We start from the raw sequence: 21,459 nt of genomic DNA, 5'->3' as shown, positions 1-21,459 counted from the left end.
CTGTAGCTGGCCTCCCTTAATTGCGGTCGGCCTGGATTTTGAATTTGCAGCGATCCCTCGCTAATGCAAGTAACCTTTTGACTGCTATTGACTTTTAAGCACTGTTTTCACATTTAATCTTTAACCCGTTCTGTGCTGGGACGTATGGTTATGTCCACCAGCACAGTGCTCCTGTGCCGAGGATGTAACCATTACATCCTGGCACATGAGCTTGGCGCTCCCTCCGTGGGCTTCCCTCCCACCCCACCCAGGGCAGGGATGGAAAACAAAACATTTCTCTTCCGATCAGGGGGGGGGGGCGGGGCAAACTTACATTAGGCCATTTCTGTCCCCCCCCCCCCCCCCCCCCCCCTGGGGGCAGATCGGCCTATTTTCATTAAGCCAGTCTGCCCCCAAGGGGGACAGAAAGCACTAGACACCAGCGATTTTTTTATTTTTTTTATTTTTTTCATACTTGCGCATAAGGGGAGTGACCCCATGGGCAAGGGCCGCTCCCCAGGGGGGGGGCAACATATTTGTAGGCCTTTTCGCGGCCTATTATAATTAGGCTGATCTGCCCCCGGGGCGGCAGAAACCCCTAGACACCAGGGATATATTGTTTGTTTACTTTTGTTTTTTATATATGGGGAGCGACCCCTTAGGCAAGGGTCGTTCCTCTGGGGGTGGGCAAATGTATTTTAGGCCATTTATGCCCCCCCTTGGGGGCAGATCGGCCTATTTTTATTAGGCCGATCTGCCCCCAAGGGGGGCAGAAACCACTAGGCACCGGGTATTTTTTATTTTTTTATTTTTTTTGCACCAATTTCACGCAAGAGGAGCGACCCCTTAGGCAAGGGTCGCTCCCCTGGGGGGGGCAAATTTATTTTAGGCCATTTCTGCCTGGGGGGGGGGGGGCAGAAACCACTTAGGCACCAGGGATTGGCGTGTGTGTTTTGTTTGGAGGGGCAGCCCCTTGGGCAAGGGTCGCTCCCCATGGGGGCACATTACTGTTGGCCATATCTGCCCCCCTAGGGGCAGGTCGGCCTATTTTTGGAAGGCCCATCTCCCCCCAAGAGGGGCAGAAATCCCACCAGAGACCAGTGATGATTTTTTTTTTTTCTCTCCAAATAAGAGGGTGGGGTTATGGCTATACCCCCACCCCAAATAAATGGGACCAAAGTTGTTCTGCCCACCAGTGGGCAGATGGGGCAATTACCCCTGATCCACATACCGGGGAGGGCAGAAAGTCTACTAGATGCCAGGGAATTAAAAAACAACAACAAAAAAATAGTGGGGTGGTGGCTACCAACCAGTATGGGCCTGGTTATGCCCCCATCCCAACTGAAGGGGGGTAACAGTCTTTCAGCTCTCCCCTGCACACTACAACATTTTATCCCGCAGCAAGCAAGACGACATTTGATTATTTTGGTTTTCGGTTTTACATTTGGGCCATGAGAGCTTGGCTAACTCTCAAAATCGTCCCACTTGGAATGGTGAGGGCTGCACTTTATGGACTTTGGGAAGCTGCCATGTAGAAAAATCCACAAGACCTAGACACATCTGAAAACTAAACATCTGGGTGATTCCAGGGTGGTGTGGCTCACATGCACCCCGCACCACTTTCTTACCCACAATACCCTGCAAACCTCCAACTTTGCTGGAAATTACACATTTTTCCCACATTTTTGTGATGGAACCTTCCGGAATCTGCAGGAATCCACAAAATTCCTACCACCCAGTTTTGTCTCATCTATACTGATAAAAAGTCTGCTGCACTTGTCAGCCTAAAAATGTTTTTCTCAAACTGCCCTTTTGGACCCGCTTTGGTTCCCCCTCAATTTCGACATGTTTTTGGCTCTTCCCTGATACAAGCACTTGGCCCACCTATACAAGTGAGGTATAATTTTTACTGGGATACTGAGGGGAACGTTGGGTGGTAGGAAATTTGTGTCGGTGTAGTGATTCCACACAGAAATGTGGGGAAAATGTTTTTTTTTTTTTTTTTTTTTTTTTTTAAGCTAAATTTGTCACACCTCCCTGGATTTCCTCAGGTGTCTAGTTTTCAGAAATGTCTGGGTTTGGTAGGTTTCCCTAGATGGCTGCTGAGCCCAGGACCAAAAACGCAGGTGCCTCTCCTTCCCCCATAAAAACAGGTAGTTTTGTATTTGATAATTTTGATCTGTCCAGATAGTGTTTTGGGGCATTTCCTTTTGCAGGCAGTAGGCCTTCCCATAAAAGTGAGGTACCATTTTTATCGGGACACTTGGGGGAACGCTGGGTGGAATGAAATTTGTGGTTCCTCTCAGATTCAAGAACTTTCTGTCTCTGAAATGTGAAGAAAAAGTGTTTTGGTTTTTTTGGCCAAATTGTGAGGTTTGCAAAGGATTGTGGGTAACAGAGCCTGGTGAGAGCCCCACAAGTCACCCCACCTTGTATTCCCCTAGGTGTCTAGTTTATATAGATGCACAGGTTTGGTAGGTTTCCCTAGGTTCCGGCTGAGCTAGAGGCTAAAATCCTCAGCTAGGCACTTTGCAAAAAACATGTCCGATTTCAATGTAAAAATGTGATGTGTCCATGTTGTGTTTCCTGTGGTGAGCATTAGGCCTACCCACGCAAGTGGCGTACCGTTTTTATCAGGAGACTTTGGGGAACACAGAATAGTGAAACAAGTGTTAATGCTCCTTGTATTTCTCTTCATTTTTCCTTCCCAATGTAAAACAGTGTGTAAAAAGGATGTCTACTTGAGAAATGCCCTGTAGTTCACATGCTAGTATGGGCACCCCGGAATTCAGAGATGTGCACATAACCATTGCTTCTCAACACCTTATCTTGTGCCCATTTTGGCAATACAAAGGTTTTCTTGATACCTATTTTTCATTTTATATTTTAGCAAATGAATTGCTGTATTCCCGGTATAGAATGAAAACCCATTGCAAGGTGCAGCTCATTTATTGGCTCTGGGTACCTAGGGTTCTTGATGAACCTACAAGCCCTATATATCGCCGCAACCAGAAGAGTCCAGCAGATGTAACAGTATATTGCTTTGACAAATCTGACATCGCAGGAAACAATTAGAGAGTAAAGCTTGGAGAAAAATTGCTGTTTTTTCAACCTCAATTTCAATATTCTTTTATTTCAGCTGTTATTTTCTGTAGGAAACACTTGTAGGATCTACACAAATTATCCCTTGCTGAATTCAGAATTTTGTCTACTTTTCAGAAATGTTTAGCTTTCTGGGATCCAGCATTGGTTTCACACCCATTCCTGTCACTAACTGGAAGGAGGCTGAAAGCAAACAAAATAGTAAAAATGGGGTATGTCCCAGTAAAATGCCAAAATTGTGTTGAAAAATTGGGTTTTCTGATTCAAGTCTGCTTGTGCCTGGAAGCTGGTGATTTTAGCACCGCAAACCCCTTGTTGATGCCATTTTCAGGGGAAAAAACACAAGCCTTCTTCTGCAGCCCTTTTTTCCCATTTAAAAAAAAAACAAAAAAAAAAACCTTTTGCTGTATTTTGGCTAATTTCTTGGTCCTTCAGAGGAACCCACAAAGTCTGGGTACCTCTAGAATCCCTAGGATGTTGGGAAAAAAAGGACGCAAATTTGGCATGGGTAGCTTATGTGGAGAAAAAAGATATGAGGGCCTAAGCGCGAACTGCCCCAAATAGCCAAAAAATGTCTCTGCACAGGAGCCAAAAAGGCCTGGCAGCGAAGGTGTTAAAAATCCATATCTCAGCATCTACGGATTGGATTTTTGTCATATTTGGTCTTGTTTTACTCAGAAAAATATTCTCTATTTTTCTCAGCTGTTGTGGAGTCTTGTGTGTTTTCACTGTATTACTGTATGAGATATTGCACAAATACTTTACACATTGCCTCCTAAGTTAATGCTGCCTGCTCTGTGCCAGGCTACTAGAGGGTGAGCACAGGATAATGTAGGTTGTGTTGTGACTTACCCTGACTTGTATTGTGATTCCCTACATGGACAGGGTGCATACCTCTGCCAATTAGAGACCCAATTTCTAACAATCCTGCTGCATAATTTGGTCTACCACTGCTACTTAATTCCATTGGCCGTGTGTATACCTGATGTTTGCTTTGTTGGAAAGTTGGTTATGGTGACAAGCCAGTGAGAAAACAGCACTTTAAAAATTATAAAAATGTAACTAGTCCTGCAGGTCGAGTAACTTAAATAATCTACTCGACCTAACTGTAATGTACTTGACCCGTAAACGGGTCTAAAATTGTGTGATCCTAGGCAAATAGTTTACAGAGTCGCTTTTTTCTTAATTCTCACATATGATTGCACCTTCAAATATGTGAGCTCAGCATTTCTGCAGTACAAAAAAAACTCTTTTGTTTGATAAGTAGACTAAAGTTTGCTGCATGCATCACAAGAATCTAGCCCACATACCCATGAGGTCTAGCCCACATAACCGAGGACTTCTTTTAGTTTACTAACCGCATTGCCGTCAGGGCAGGAGTGTTTGTCAGTTTGTTTAAACACTCAATTTTAATAAATATATTACTAAACCATGATGTGGTAACATATTGTCATCTACACACAGTAACTTTCCAAATATGTCCAAAAACCTCTCCACTAATTTGCAGCTTCACTGATAAAACTATATAGTGTATTAACAATCTGTGAAAAATGGGTTTCACAAAACATATCCTTTGCACATCAACATGTAAAGTATTCTGATTTGTTTTCATCCTATTAAAATATTTTTTCATCCCACAAATATAAAAAAGGGCTTTCACAACTACTGAAATATATTTTGAAATTTTTGCACAGTTGACTTAGTCATTTAAATTTTGTGTGTTAGGAAAATCCTGACAACCTATAGCCTTTTATTTTACATTCTAAGCAGCAGGTCACACAGTTCATCTTACAAGGTCCTGGAACTCTGCAGTCAGAAGGAAAATTTATTCTAAGAAAAGCTGACTTTTGACCTCTACCTGTGAACACAGAGCAAATGTGATATAAGAACAAGATTTAAAAGCATCCTTTATTGCCTCTCCACTTTTCAACTGAACAGGACACCTGTTCGGTGTCAACCCCTTTGCCAGAAAGGAGGAGTAGGTATTAAATAAGTATTAAAAATAGCTCGACCTGAGCTAATAAGACTCGCCAATGTGAGTAGTCCAGTGCATTTTTCGAGCCCTGTGAAACTATAGGCTGGATTGGTCCATTAAGCAAAGTTATTTCATATGCGATAGGGCTGCTCTGTTTACCGTGAAAAGTTCTGACAAAAGCAGTAGACCAGAGTGATGTATTATGAAATTTATGAAATGCATCTGTTAAAACCAACAGGCCTTTAAGGATGGATTGTTATTTTACCCAATGAACGGCCCCTCTCCTTCGAGCCAACATCATACATAAACCTAAACTTGAAACTTAAGCGGTTTTCTGCTGGAGGCTTTGCACCGTGTTGAGCTCTTTGGCATGAAGGATTTGCTTCCATACTGAACTGTGTTTTTTTTTTTTTTTTTTTTTGTGTTTTAAAAAAAAAATAATTTCTTGTGGCCTTTCTGATCACACTGGGACTCAAAGAAAGTAACCAGACCATCTGCAGTGAGCGGGGTCAGGCATCGCCCAAAGTGAGAACCTCATTGACGTTGAGATTAAGAACGCATCATTCGTTTACTAGTACAATGGGAAAATTCATACCTTTGTGTTTTTTGTAGGATAGTTTTTGACTGGTAAACCCAACCAGAATATGCTGGTTGAAGAGTAGAAAAATGTGCACAGCCACAGATTAATGAGATTATTCCTCTTTCTGAATGAGTATACTTGTTATCATGTGGTAATTCTGCACATGATATGTACTTCTCCCTGAACTTGCGGAAGAGCCTGCTTTTGTATTATTGCATCAGAAGTCCTGAATAACTTGTAAGGAGGAATCAAAGGGAAAGTGTATGTGGTTACCTGCAGATGATGTGATCTGATTAAATCAGTGCTTGTTTAGTATTCTTTTTGTCTTTTTCAAATCTTTCTTTTGTTTGGATGCTACCATTATTAGATACTGCTTGTGAGAAAATCATCCTTTAGGCCCTGACCACCTCCGAACTTTCTGACTGATACTGGTGGTTACTTGCTCTTATGTTGCCCTGGGCAGTGCTAACCATTCTCATGGCCAGTGCTGTGTATAAAATGGTGTATTCAAATTGGGCATAATTATAATTGCCTCTGACAGCCTATCTATAAGTCCCTAGTATATAGTAGAGCATGTAGGTTTAGGGACCCCAGTGTAATTAGGACACCCCTGGGTGCCCTGCTGTGGTCTCTGGTGTCATTGTAAAAGTAGGCCTGCCTTGCTGGTTGCTTTAAAATTAAAGTTAACCCCAAATTCGACTTTAGAATTAAAAGTACTTCCAAAGTCTCAAACTATTTTATTTTTACATATGTCCCCCCTAAAATGCCCCCAAGGTTGGGTGTGGTGTACATATAAGCAGGGACTTCATAAAAGATGTTTTATAAGCCCTTGTAAGGGACAAACAGCCAAATTGTTGCCCTACCAAAATCAGCCCTGTAGCACATTTTCCTGATTGGTCAGTCTCTGGCAGCCTGAGTCAAACTGCCTTAATGAGGAGTGAAGTGGTCTGGGCTGAAACAAAGGAAGCATCTGGTGGGAGGAGAAGTACTGCAGTAGATGGCACCTGGGACAGAAACTGGACACCCCCACACTCCCATTTCCATTTCCCCAGCCAGATGGGAATCCCAAAATTTAGATTAGGAGAGAGGCTGGAAGGGGTGTGTTAGGGAAACTTCGCCACACCAGTAGGTGGGCTCAGCCAGATGTAACCTCCAAGGAGAGATTACCCCCATGTTGGATTTTTAAAGACTGTTGCTTTCTGGGATTGATTTTTACCACACTGTGCAAGTAGTTGTCACCCACAGGGTGGCACCCTGTACTCCATTAGGTCTGAGGCACCACCCTGCCAGCCAACCCAGGAGCAAGGGTAAATATGGCAGAGCTGCCAAGCAATTCAGATCCCTGCTGGAAGAAGATTCTGGAGAAGGACTGCCATGTTGAACCCCTGAACTGCACCCACAAGGCCTGCACCAGCTGCACACTTTGGGCTTCACTTTGCCTTTCTTCTGCAACTCTAGGAGTGGACTACCTGTAAGCTACAGGTACAGAGGAGCTGACCAGAGTCACCTGGATCAAGTCCTGCAAGAAGAGCCCAGCTGACCAGCATGCAGTGGCTATTTGAGGATTTTGACCAGGTGCATTCTGGGAACTGTAGAACTAACTTCCAAGGAGCAACTCGGAGCTTCTGGGACCTTGGATCAAGTTTGTGGACAGGTCAAGAAACCAAAAAGGACTTCTGGAGGAAGATCCATAAGTTTGGAGCAACGTTTAAAAAAAAAAAAAAAAGCTCCATAAGTGGACTGACCTGATGTCGTGAGTCAAGCCCTGACATCATGAGTCAAGCCGGCTTACCTTAAACAGCAACCCATCCTGAATTTCAGGTTAGTTATGTTGAAAATTCCAGAGCCCCAGGCTTCCAGGATTTGACCGAGGGCTCGCGGAAAGGCAATTTTACGACATTGCATCGAAATCGACTTGCTGGAGAGGATTGCTCGACGTTGAGGGAGAAGAGCTCCAGAAAAGTTTCGAAGTGTGAAGGTAAAACTTTGACCAAGGCCTACTGCTCAGTGTATCCTAACAAAGCTCACGGTGATCAGCCCGGGTCAAGCGCGACCAGATGTCCCCAGTTGGCACTTTTGGTTTTTAGGCACTAGAATGCATTTTTTTAACATTCAAACTTTAAAAATTAACATCTCCAGTTCCCTACATTGGATTTATGTTGTTTTGCTATCATTTTTAAAGATGCAACCATTTCCTATTTTTATAAATTGATATTGGATTTTAATTGTGTTGTGTTTTTACTTTATTTACTGTTTTTTGTTGATATTAAATGCTTTACACACCTGTCTCCTATGTTCAACCTAATCAGCGGTTGTCCAAGGATTAATTAATTTAGCTCTTGACTGGACCTAGTGGGGGATTGTGGCCTATTGCTAAGTGTAGGTTCCTACCTACCTGCCCCTACCAATAATCCACTTTCCTACACTGCACGAATGAATCAACAAAGAAAAGAGAAGATCTGCATACTATATATAATGGTTCTTAAAACGGCCTGGCTGTTGTAATCACCAAGTAAATCATTCTAATCCAATTAATATCACAAATGTGTGTTCAACTTTCCTAGTCCCATCCTTGAAACTCATTGTGACCTGCAGTGTATGAGAAGAGTACATATTTAATTGTATGTTCACCCTGTTGTCCCTAGGCTGCAGACAAAGAAGCCATTTTGAAGCTGACGTAACAGACCACAGCGATAGGCCAGTACCACTCCAGAAGTAATCAGAATTTCATCTTAAGGTATGTTTCAAAATGACTTGCTGTTTCCTGAGCTTGGAGTCAATTTTTTAGGTATGTTACTGTTCAGTATTCTGTGCCTTGCTGGGGAAAACCTGCAGTGACTATTGAGTAGTTTGACATAACCTCTGTGAAGCACTGCAAATGATCAATCTGCTTTAATCTCTTTGCCTTTTGAGTGGATGTTCGTGCTCTATGCAGGGCTTGCCACACACTTCCTGTGTAGACTGACACGCGACTGTGCACATAGGCACTTAAGATGCCTAAATGGAGCTCTGTGCCCTGCTCGTGTCTCTGCTACCCTCACTGTTTGGATAGTGTCTGTTGCTGAACTGCTAGTGCCATTCATTACTGCTCGCTGTTATCAGCAGACAGGTCTGGATTCACGTTTTCACCAACAGAAGTGTCACTGAGTGATAGAGAACCTTTATTGCCATGGTACTGACACTGAGGGGACTGGCTGGCACTGCTCACTTTACATGATTTACATTAATTTTTACCAGAGGCTGGGCCTGTGTCAAAACCATGAACCTCCACTAAACCCCTGTGCTTCACTGGTATTCATCACGTAAGTAAAGGATAGACTATTCTCCACATTAAGATACATTGGCTGTTGAAAGGGGTCTTCACAACTTGCTGTGGGGATGCATTAAATGCACAGTGAAGAAACTTCATATTTCTTTGAGATGCATTGGGAATCTTGAGGGACCTGAACCAGATTTGGATTAATATGTATTTTGTACAGTTTCATTGAGAACATGGGAATGCTGTGAAGGATTTGCACACTCTCCACTGAGATGTGTTGTACACATACAGAGGTGCCTGCACAATTCCCTATTGATATGTACTGGGCGCAGTGGATAATAGTCACTATTTAGACCCAGTGTGTACCCAGTAGAGGGCCTATGGCACATCACTCGGTTGACATGTTGGTTCTCAATAAGGGGCCCATCGTAAGTCCCTCTACACTGAGATTTATTGAGTATGGAAGTAACTGCTCCAACTCCACATTGAACTGTGTTTGACAGAGAGAAGGACCTTTATGACTCAATAGAAGGACATAGAATATGCCTATATCCAATGCAGTGATCTCACAATGCATTAGATAGAGAGGGAGACCTTGTCTAACTCCAGACTGAAAATGCTCTTGATACCAAATTACCTGCTCCCATATAGTCCATCATGCTGTCCTCTGTTTGCTAGGGGAAACTTAATAATACTGCCTCCAGTAGATGACCCTAGCACTGCTACTCTAGTTGGAGAACACACCTAAAGATCCTAATGCTCCAACAATGTTTGGTGCTAGAACAGTGCCCCTCTTTCCCGTCCTTCCAGATGAATCTGCCATGGGTCTGCTGTTTTCGGATGAAATTAATTCTGTTTACGCCTAATAGTATTCTAAGTACTGTTTATGATAAACATAGGATCTTTGCCTTGATTTGATCACCCCTGTTAGTAATATAATACATTTTGTGCTGTAAAGAGTGTGCATCTGCTCATTAATTAATAGTTATGAAGCATTTTTTCGCCTATGGAGGCCTAGCTTGGCTACATCTCTACGAATAAGTGAATAAAGCAATCAACTTCCTTTATGACATTTGTACCAGTAACTTATTCATTTCAGTACCTAGTAGGTTCATTATTTTGAGAGTGGCCCCTGCTTAAGTTTAAAAAAATAATTAAAAAAATGTCTTTGGGTAACCTTAATTGCTGGATTTACTGCCATTAATCATGAACCCTTTCATGATGAGCCAAATAAGCATGGTTTCGGTAGGAACAGTTTAATTCTTTAGTAGTATTACATTTGTGTGTTTACCCTTATTGGCTACTGTCTGGCTACTTTTGTACATTGTGGACAGATGTGGACTTACCATAAACACATATACAATGTTCACTGCAAACTAGAGCAGCTCCAGGTGAAATGTATTGATGAGGGTGATCGTGATTCCTAAGCATGCCTTTTTGTTGTCCAGCATATTTCTATTCATCAATTTCACAGAGAATGGTGAGAAGCACCATCTCTCACATGGTTTAATAGGCACTTGAGACAAACAATTAAATACTCCCAGCATCCAGTGAGAACTCACCATTCTCCCTTTAGCACAGTCCGTCAACCTAGTATCCAAAATACAGACTCAGAATGTACCCTTTCTAGAAGAATCACCACTCACTAGGTGTTTGGGGGGGTGGGGGGGAGAAGGGGGGAGTAATTTATGGTGTCCTGTGTTTGCATACTTGTTACGGTGCTGCTATTCCCAGTAATGTTGTATATGTAGTTCAGTGGTGGCCGCTGCAAATCTCAAGTTGAGGGGAGGGGGGACAGGCGGGTGCTTTGGGAAATAGTTAAAAAAAAAATATATAATAATTACCTGCCTTGCTCCACTTCTGTCCTGCTCCTGATGGTGTCCCATCAGACCCCGGGACACAAGCACAGGCTCACAACGCAATCCTGGCACTGCTCTCATGTTATACCTAGCATGAGAGCAGGGCCAGGATTGGTGAGAGTGGCTTGGTCTGCCTCTCAGACAGTACATGGGAGTCTGTGCTGTTTCTCCAACCCAGCTGTGCAACACAGCTTGGTTGGTGAAACATAAGGGCGCATGTCAGCTTGACCGGCCTCAGAGGACCGGCCACACTGACGTGCACCCAACTCCTCCTCCCCTCTACCATGGCCTGGCCCGGCCGGCCCCTCCTTGCACACACTGACTCAGCCAGCAGCTGAAAAATAAAGCGATAATAAAATATTGTTTTATTATTTTAGCTGCTAGCTCTCAGCCAGTGGGGCGACGCTCCTCCACTATTGCGGAGGAGCTGCTGCTGATGTAGTTTACGTATTCATCTAATAACACCTTTGATGTTAATGTCTGTTGAAGAAACAGCAAAGGTGAGGAATATTTCAGACATCTTAAGTAATTAGTCCTTGTGTTTTGCCCACCCTGGTTGAAATTTAAAATACCTTTTAGTATTGGAGATGGTTTGGGAGACTAGGGAGAAATGCGGTTCCAGGTGTTAGGCCATAGCCAGTTGCCATGGGCCTGTTCTGCCATCATAATTTCTGTTTTCTGGGAGGAATTGTTTTTCAGAAATTATTGTTCATGTAGCTGTTGATCTATTTTCGACACTGAGAAAGTTAACTTCAGAGGTGGGTGGAGTTTGAACATCACCTAAGTGTCAACAGAGTAATTATAGGCATTTACACTGGTCTCTGGTCAGTTTGGCAAGAGGCAGCATATATGAAAGGTTGTGTGTTGACCACGTGGCTAGGGTACAGTTTAAATGGTGAAGCATAGAGCTGAAAGAAGGGAAAGGACTTGAGCGAGTGCTCATAGGAATGAGAAGACCAGAACTCTAAGTGCCAATTTCCTGGAGACAAAGGAGGGGAATTGTATGGCTGATTGTGTTGGATTAGGGCCTCAACATTAACTTCATCCACTTACATCCTCATGTATTCCTGAATGGCAAACTCTATGGACTCTATTGTAGGTGTAGGGGTCGAACCCACCCTTTGCAGGGACCAAAATGTTGTGGATTTCAGTAAAGTATTAGAGATGGTTAATAACTGCTGTTTCAAGACCTTTTGTAGGATATTGCACACTCGAGACAAAATGAAATGTTGCTATATCCATGAGCATCCTGGTGAGCATTTATGTATTTCAATTGGGTTTTGACATAAGTTAGCTTTTCGGATGTTCTTTCCCACAAAGGTGTAATGGACTACTTGAGCAGCTAATCCTACAGAATTAGCAATCATGACACAAGTGGTGCTCTGGAATTGAAGATGCAAACTATGTATTAGATTGGGGGGGGGGCATACAATCTCTTTTCTTTATTTGGCTTAAGTTACTTCTGGAGTAAACCATTTTTGATGGATTTTGATTTGAGTTTTAAGTTGATTTCGTCAAGGAGCAGAAAATACACAACTTTTGCATGCAAAGAATCTTCGAATGATAGGAAGGAGTTACCAGATCATTACTGTAGGCCTCTGCCCAGGTGTTTTCAAATGTCCTTTTAGCTTGAATAAATGTTGAGGTAGATTCTGTATTTGGAACTAAAAGGAAAAGATTAAACAAATCAGTTCAGTCCTCTGGCTAAGTGAGTAGAAACAGCATGTGAATTATTACACTAGCTAAAGATGTGAGCCAGTGTGTCCCACACTTAATGAGTGACATCTATCACTTGAGCTTGTTTTAGTCTTCCCTGGCATTGTTTTCTCTGTCTAGAGCTGCATATTCTTTGAATGCACCAATATTGTAATTTCACACAATCATAAGTATTGTAGTGCTGGGCAACAATCAATTTTTAAGATTTTCTGTTATAGCATCTACTTTGTTCCTTCCAGATAGACCACCCCCAACCCCTCTAATCTACAAGACTGGTGCTCCTTAGTGGACTCTCAATGCGTTGGAACTCAACTGCCAGGATAAAATTGCGAATGAAAAGTTTATTGAAAGTCCTTTTGATGAAGGAACGAAGGATTGATTAAGTGCTTTCCTTTTAAGACAATGTATTGAACAGTAGTAAGATAATGAATGCTGTACACCCTTCTGTAATGAAATGTGTGTGTAACACTCGTTGAGGTGAGAATGGAGGAGTTGGAAGATGGTAGTTCTTGCCTTTAGTCTCTGTCTTTCCCTCTGAAGGAGAAAATAACCTTGTGTGGCACCTGTGGTGTTTCTGGAGAAGCGTTCAAGCACGTCAGTTACTAGGCTTCAGTCCTGCCAGTTTGAGCCTTCTACCGCTAGTGTTCTCTATCCAGTTATTATTGGACCCCAAACTGAACCCCAAGAAACTCAGAACTCGGCATAGACAATGATGACACTCAGTACTGCCACCATTTGAACCAGTGCTTTAACTTGAAAACAAAAATGTTGTTCTGCGCACAGCTAAATACTATGCATAAAAATATAAATTAGCCTGTAGAAACAACCAGCAATTTAATAAAGGCTTTACACAATAAACGGATCTCTGCCTTTTGATTTGATGATGGGTTTCCTAAATCAAGAAGCAGCTCCCTGAAGGCTTTGACAACAGCTACCTGCATAAGATCTATGAAGATTAAAGTTTGAATTGAGAAAATAATGTAAATCTGACCATGTTTAGAATGATATATAGAAATGTTAGGAAAGTTCATGAAGGACGAAGGCCCATGCAGAGTGTGTCACAGATTAACAGTTAAATAAGTTTCAAATTGGGGCACATTGTCCCTCTATTATATACTAACAGATAAAGCGCAGTCAGTTCAGTGCACTCCAGTCCTGCCAAGTACCACGCATCAGGGGTTAGACTAACTCATTTGTGTGGTGATCTGCAACACCTCGGTGAAATGCTTTAGTCATTTATAGCTCCTCCTGACATCACTAGCGCTGCGAGGCACAAGCCGTGATGCAGGAGCAGCTATGTTAGTGGCGAGGTCTGAACGCTGCAGGCAGAGTACATACTGTGCTGCCACCACACTAAGCTCAATACAACGCTTCAGTCGTATAGCTACCACAAACTTAAAAATAGTTCTGAACACTTTTGGCGCTGCCTCAGTCAAGCTGGCTGCGCAGGTGACAAGCCGAGACTCACTCAGCCCTGAGACCGTATCATGCGACATGCCATGGCTGTTGCACGGACTCTCACAACATCCTCTGGAGATCACCAACACCCGGTGACTACCCGGTAGTACTTCTTCCTAGGCTGAGTGATGTCAAATTATCCATTCCGGGAGGCAGCGCCTTGCCTTCTGTTGTATTTTGGCAACTAGCGCACCTGTCTTGGCACAGCACCACAGTGATCTGCCAATCATGAGTTTAGTACTGGCGGGCAAAACTTTTTTGTTGCTGCGTGCCCGCCCGAGGCAGAGTGTGAGCTGGGCTCTCTCAGTAAATGTAGCGCAACAGACCCCCGGCCGCATAGCCATTGGCAGTGTGCACTAGTGTGCTACTCAGAGCCTAGACACGGTCAGTATGGATGACTGGCGGGCACCAGGATGTGTTTTAAAATGCTGTTGGCCCCTGGTCCTCCTAATGCTGTTGCTCACTGACAGGAAAACCAACAACTATGTTGCCTTGCCCACATGTAGGGGAGAGGGAACTGCTCGTGTGTAGTCACTAGCGTCATCTTGTGCAGCAATGTTTAAAAACTGGCGCATTGCTGACTCAGACTTTCACCACATTGAGAGAGACAGAATGTTAGAAATGGAGTTTTTGGTTGGCTAGAGTATGCACCTAAGCCAGCAGAACCCACCCACCCAAATTAACCCCTGCACACTACCTTGGTAGCTTGGCACGAGCAGGCAGGCCTATCCCAGAGGCAATGAGTAAAGCTTTTGCACAACACACGTGACGCACTATCCCCACCTCAAAGGAAACACAACACCGAGTTATATAAAAATAAACTGTATTGTACACAACCTCATTAGACCAAACACAACATGTCAGTAATACCCTGCTACCCAAGCAGTCGTCAGAACATTACACAGCACGTGAAACGTATAGGTTACTGGTTATTCTGCAACATAAGCAGTAGTCCATTACTACAATTATGCACATGTCCTAAAATCATCATAAATGCCCATAAAAGGAACATCAGAAAACACATGGCAAGTCATGAATGTACACCTTAGCACTCACATTGCGCAACCATCACCATAACATTAGGGTTGCATATATCATGAAAACATACGTCACCAACAATACACATGTCGTAGTAGGTACCTCACAGAGAAATGCTAGGACATCATTATAGGTGGGTTCTCACCTACACCGTACCGAAGAAGCAGTAAATCCCAGCCCCATAGATGTCCTGCAGGAGCTCATGTGCTCCTCTGGTCTGTGATCCAGTGAATGCGGTGATGCAGGGTACGCTTTGGGCAAGCCGGGGTCCTCCTTCGAGGGTCACCACCCCAACCTGCTATCTGCCCAGGAACCACAGTGAGCCGGTGCGTTTCAGGAGCGCGCCCTGAACCACACACTTGAGGAGGCCATGAGCCTCACACTACAAGAGGTGTTCCTCCTGCGTCATGGGACCCTCTGGGGCCCGGTTCTTCTCCTCTGCCGGGGACCCTTCCTTTTAGGTCTCTGTGCAAGGCTACACATCCGGTCTGCAGCTGCCTGCATCCTTGAGGTGGCTGCCGGGAAACAAACAGCTCACTCAGCGAACTGCACTCCTCCTGGAGTGTGTAATGAGCCCCATGGGGCTCGCGATGGGCACGGCCACTCTCCTGGCCGAATGTTAGCCCCTGGCCGTCCTGCCCGATCGGCAGGCGACTTCACCTTCTCCCCAGTCGCGGCAGTGATCCCTGCCTAAAAGCAGTTCCTGATGGTACCCCTGGGGGCACCAGTGTAAGCGCTCCTGTGCCCCAGGTGTACTAACCCAAATCGCTTGTTCTGGCCTTTCCTCGGTTGTGCCCCGGGGGCACCTCACTGAGCGCGCCTCGGAAGCGCTCCAACGTCACTGCCTGGTCGGGTCACAGTGATGCTTTCTCCCTGGGGAGACACAAACCAGTGCTCTCGAAGCACGATCCAGGCATCAAATAGAGAGCTACTCAATGTGCTCCAGAGGTCAAAGGAAAGCGCTCCTCATGTGCTCCTCATGCGATTTAAGGACCAAAGAAAAGCATTTAGGCTCCAGAACAGGAGCATCCCCACACAGCACTGTCCTCATGCTGGGAAGCCAAGGGGAGCAGGGGCCACAGCACTCAGCCTCTGGGGACACAAGTGAAGCACAGGGCAGCAGGGCTCAGCAACAGGCCAGCACAAGGGGGATGCAGTCAGTGGCACTTCCTCCTAGGGACCCAGCAGGTCACAGTTCAGCACAGCAGCAGCAGTGCAAGGCGGTTCCTGGTGAGTCCCTTCAGCAGCATTCTGTGTCAATATCCTTAAGATGCTTCTTGTGCACTTTTTCATGGGGAAAATCCCCTGTACTTTCAAGGCACTCACAAAGAGGGGGAGAAGATTCTCCAACCAGTTACAACTGGTTCTACGAATGTCCTCTCTCCTCCAGCACAGGCTTCAGACATCAGCAGGGGGTAAATGAGCCCTTTGTGTGAGGTCAGGGCACAGTCTTTACAAATGCAGGTGAGCCCCGCCTCCCCTTCTCTCAGCCCTGGAACACCATTCAGTATGCAGATGCACCTCTGTGACACCTCCACCCTCCCTGTGTACAGGGTGTCTGAAAAGTATGCACAAAGCCCAGCTGTCACTCTGCCCCAGACATGGATTGGAGTCAAGCTGCAAAACACTGTCATAAGCACAGAGAAATGCTCACTTTCTAGGCGTGGCATTTCTATAATGGTAATAAAAAATCCACCTACACCAATACCATTACAACCATACCAAACATGCCTACGCTACCCCTCATAAATCAGACAATCCCTCCTAGTCATAAGGCAGGGCATTTCCAATGTAATCCAATGAGCAAGGCAGCACTCACAGTAGTGAAAAACCAAAATTGGCTGTTTGTCACTACCAGGACAGGCCACACAACCAGGCACATGTCCTGCCTTCTACATACATAGCACCCTGCCCATAGGGCTAGCTAGGGCCTGCCTTAGGGGTGACTTATGTGTAGTAAAAGGGGAGTTCTGGGCCTGGCAAGTAAACTTAGATGCCAGGTCCCTGTGGCAGCTAACTGCGCATGCAGGCCCTGCGCTAGCATGCCTGAGACGGGTTTGAAAGGCTACTTCTGTGGGTGTTGCAAGCAGAGCTGCAGGCCCGCTAGTAGCATTTAATTTACAGGCCCTGGGTATAGGGATACCTCTGTACAAGGGACTTACTGGTAAATTAAATGTGCCAATTAGATGTAAGCCAATCATACCAACTTTAGAAGGGAGAGCACATGCACTTTGGAGCTGATCAGCAGTGATAAGGTGCTCAGAGTCCTAGAGCCAACAGCAAGAGATCAGAAAAAATAGGAGGAAGGAGGCAAAATGTTTGGGGATGACCCTGAAAAAAAGGCCAGGTCCAACACAGAGCATCATCATCCTGCCTAAGGTGAGTTGCTGCTGCCCACTGGGCTTGCCTGAGAGACCGCTGAGCTTAGAGCAAGTACACCAAACCCTGACTCCAGACTGTCACCATCAGCACTGAGCAGCAGAGAGCACACTGAAGACTAGGGACCAGCAGCTGGCAGCACAGTTCGTGTGAGTCCACACACAGGACAACAGCTATAGCGACGGTCAGCCCGAGCAAAGCCAGCAGAGAAAGTTGATAAGTTGCAGGCGGGGCAAACATTAAAGGAAAGTGATCTGTCTGACAATGCCCCAGACGTGAGAACAAGCTCCGGGAAAACACCTGTGTGGGAAGAGGGGGCGGGGTGTGCTACTACTCAGTGCTCTGTGAGTGTTAGAAAAGGACTTCTTGTTGGTGGTTTATACGGCAGTCCAGAAAGCGCTTTGTGCCTAAGGGAAGGATCTGGGGTGTAAAATACATTTCCAGAAAGCACCACAGCGAAGCAGTGTGGACGATCTTGTGTGCTAGCATTGCTACATACCTTAGAAGTTCCCTGAGTACTTTAAGTGGCAAGCAAAGAAGATTTCATAGTGTTCCAACCTTCATATTACCCATTCAAATGTTTGTACGGGTCATCTGCTACAGCTTGGTAGTAAGGAGCCGAGGGATTCTTTAAATTTAGTGTCATTTGAGTTCACAAATGTAAAATGAAGACTGTGTCTGGATCGCCAAGGGGAGGCAGCAGCGGACGCTTACAGAGCAGGCAATGGGATCAGCGTTTGGTGTGGCTATATGATAATACAGCCAAAAGGGATTTTGTTTGTGGATTCAGTCCTATATGGCTAGAACAAGTTGATAATGTTTTCATTTACAAAACTCTTCACCACGTTTTCTAGACTAATGGCTATCCTGATGTCTTTCTTATGCGTGCCTGGCTATACAATTGTTTTACAGTATGATCAGCTTACACGGGAAGTAGGTTGGTACCCTTCCATTTGCTGCAGTTTCGAGATCTTTTTAGAGTATCTTGTTTCTCAAATAGGGGTAATTTCTGATATGTATCTCCTTCCATGGACTTCAATGCTTGGTTTTGCTTGCAAGAACGCGTCACTCAAAGTTTCACACGTTTGGTGAGACGATTGTCACTCATAAGTAGAATGAAACCATTAAATGTCACACATAAGCAATCTGAAAACCTGGCAGCGACAGCACTCCCGTCCCTTCCCTAGCAAATTCCTCAAACCCCCCCCCCCCCGCCCCACCCACCCATCTCATTAAATCGATTGTCATTGATTGCGAATAGGCGTGTGGTCTTGTGCATGTTCTCTAGGTTGGAGTGGGAATAGGTGGGGAATCTTTATTGTGGTGGAATGGCACGACCTTTGGTTTATAGTAGCGGAAGTTTCTGGCCACTTGATGCTTAAACAAGCAGTGCATCAGATCAATATCTGTGGAATTCAAGTGTCTGCTTTTACTACGAACTCCCGCCTTACACCTACAATTCATGAAAACTCAATGACAATAATTACTGCCATTCAATATAGTAAGACAGAGTCTAGAATGGAGTTGGAGAATGCTTGTAATTTGTTTAACCACTGGAAATCGCTCGAGATAGCGTTCAAACCCATCGTTCTTTAGCAAACAATAACACCTTAGTCATTTTTAGGCTACCATGTGGAGTAAAGGAAGACCTCCCCTCCACTGATAGTGAGAGAGCGAGAGACAGAGAGAGAAATATAGCTTAGTGGCAGTGTAGACTGCAGCACTTTATTTGCATCTATCTGACATAATATGCCAGACAGATCAACTGTTCAGAAATGACGAGCATGTCAAGGTGACGACTCTTCATAAGAAACAGTGGTCATCACAAATACTGTCAGGAGAATAAGGGCCAGTTGATTATTGTGCCAAAGGAAAGGACTCTCCAAAAGAACTCTCACCAGAAATAGTGCACCTGGTAAAGGACATTCTCCGTCTCAACTAAAAATATATTCTGCTTATACTAATATGTTGTTTGGAGATGCTGTGTCGGGGTGCTGTACAAGGAATACTGAGGACCGACACCAGTGATGTAACGGATACCTTTCTGGTGCTCTGCCATCCTAGTACTATTCCAGGAGGCATCCTGTCTCCTGCCATGACATAATTGGCATCTATCTATCTATATATATATATATATATATATATATATATATATATATATATATATATATATATATATATATATATATAGGTCTATTGGGGCGTTGGTGAACCATCCATCCTTTATAGTATGAAGGAAAGAAAGCTAAAGCATTTGTTTGAGGAGAGGTCTGGGTACTGCCAAGCCTTTGTGTGCCACAAACCTCTAGTTACCACTTGCTGATATTGTAGGCACATTAATACCCATATCTGGTGGGTTCTTCATAAGTGTACCAGACTTCTGGGTCACAAATGCATCAAGCTGGTTTCTGCTAGAACACTTACAGAATGGATGCAAAATTTAAGTATGCCATGTCTGGTGCTTTAAACATGCCTTAAAATAGTTAATATAAAGGATTACTTATGTTGAAAGATTTGCTAGCCATTTTATTGAACTCATTATAAAGTATATTTTAAAAACTAGCTTGGCTAGACACATTTTATCATATTTTGGCTCGCAATGCTCTCATCATATGGGGCATAATTCACTGAGATAAATTCTTGCCACAAGCTAGTATCAAAATATGCTGTCACTTTGTGTATATTTGGTCTACACAATATAGGAATCTATTTGGTTTAATTAAAGTTTTTGTGAAGTGCTAACAGTACCACTAAGTGTTAAAATCCTAAAGTTGACATGACTGTCATAAATCAATAATTCTTATCCAAACCTTTTTTTAAATGTACAAGAAGGGGTTTGGAAATTTTTCAAAAAAAATGCGAGCAGTGCCTCCAATGCAGTGACTGTGTTTTAAAGGGTTGTTTACAAAGAGAACTCTGAATAATAAATGCATGCAAATAAACACAGGATCGCTTTAAGGCGAAGCGATGGAGGGAAGTGATACAGTCTTGTCTGGTAGGAAGAATGTGCAGGATTGCCTGAAAAGTCAATGGCTCTTTCCTATGGTCCAAGGTGCCACTCTGTACATTTAGTACGAGTTTGCTGCTTGAACTGGACCGCTCATAATGATCCATCTGTCCTACCCACAACAACCTATGCGCACATAAACTTGCAAAGCTCTCTTCATTAATCAAGGATGCTAGAGGAATGTTGTAAATTGCAGCTGAATTTAAATTATTTTCTACAACAGAATGACATCAACATTCAAGGCTCAAGCACACAAATGTAAATAGGCCCTCTTTTAACACACTGCCGACTAATGTGTCCCGGCAATGCTAACTAAAGCCAAACTAAGTTAGGCATCTGCTCCCACAGGTGATGATACATTCACAGAGGAGAGGTGGTCCGATTTGTGTATGTAAAAAATGAAGTTTTCTGTAGAGTGGACAGTGGTCAAACTTAAAGAAACTTTTATTTTTAAATGCAGGCCTTTAAGGAAAACGGGCTGCATATTTTTTTTAAAGTGTTTATTTAAATATAATAACGGACCTTGCTGGGCTGATGACCCAGCAGCCCACCATCCCTGTGATGGCATCCAATCGTGGTGAGTCGCAGTTTGCGACCTACCTCATGAATGATCACGAGGCAGGTCGAACTGTAACCCACAACAATTCGCCATTTTGTGAACTGATTTACTAGCAGATAGATCGGATTGCAATATTATTTTACATTTGCAAAAAATCATTGCGCAATTTGCGAGCACTTTTTGTGAACGGAAATCTTGTACATCCAACCTCTAATTATGCAAGCCCATCTGGGTCCTCAGGTTGTGATGAAGCCCCACAATCATTTGACTTGAACGAGTGGTGTGCCATGCTTACTCCCATAAGATAATTATGAAATGACATAACTTTCACGCTTCTGGATGTATTTTCAAGTTTACACCTGTTCCACTGTGTCCCCCTGGCCCCCAGTGCATTGCACCTGCATGTCAGCCACCATACTCTGATCTGTTTGTTTAGTCCTTCTCTGGCAGTCCAGTATCTGACAAACTGACCTTGTGTCTCGTGGTGTGCAAGCATGTATTGGAGGATGCAGAATTCCCTCCTGAGCCCACACTTGAACTCTCCAGGT

At 44.0% G+C, this 21,459-nt stretch overlaps 1 protein-coding gene across 6 annotated transcripts in view; it reads left to right on the top strand.

Moving 5' to 3' along the window:
* C3_1H11orf24 (chromosome 3_1 C11orf24 homolog) overlaps window positions 1–21,459 on the top strand; it is a 222,630-nt gene that overhangs the window by 12,056 nt on the left and 189,115 nt on the right. For all 6 annotated transcript variants that reach the window (XM_069223047.1, XM_069223045.1, XM_069223042.1 and 3 more), the window contains exon 2: window positions 8,282–8,373. The gene's annotated coding sequence lies outside the window, so the exon portion shown is untranslated. The remainder of the gene's footprint in view (window positions 1–8,281; window positions 8,374–21,459) is intronic.

The sequence above is a fragment of the Pleurodeles waltl genome, chromosome 3_1, assembly GCF_031143425.1.
Source record: "Pleurodeles waltl isolate 20211129_DDA chromosome 3_1, aPleWal1.hap1.20221129, whole genome shotgun sequence".
NCBI lineage: Eukaryota > Metazoa > Chordata > Amphibia > Caudata > Salamandridae > Pleurodeles > Pleurodeles waltl.
Note: the sequence above shows the minus strand (reverse complement) of the source record. Positions and strands in the feature narration are given on the sequence as shown.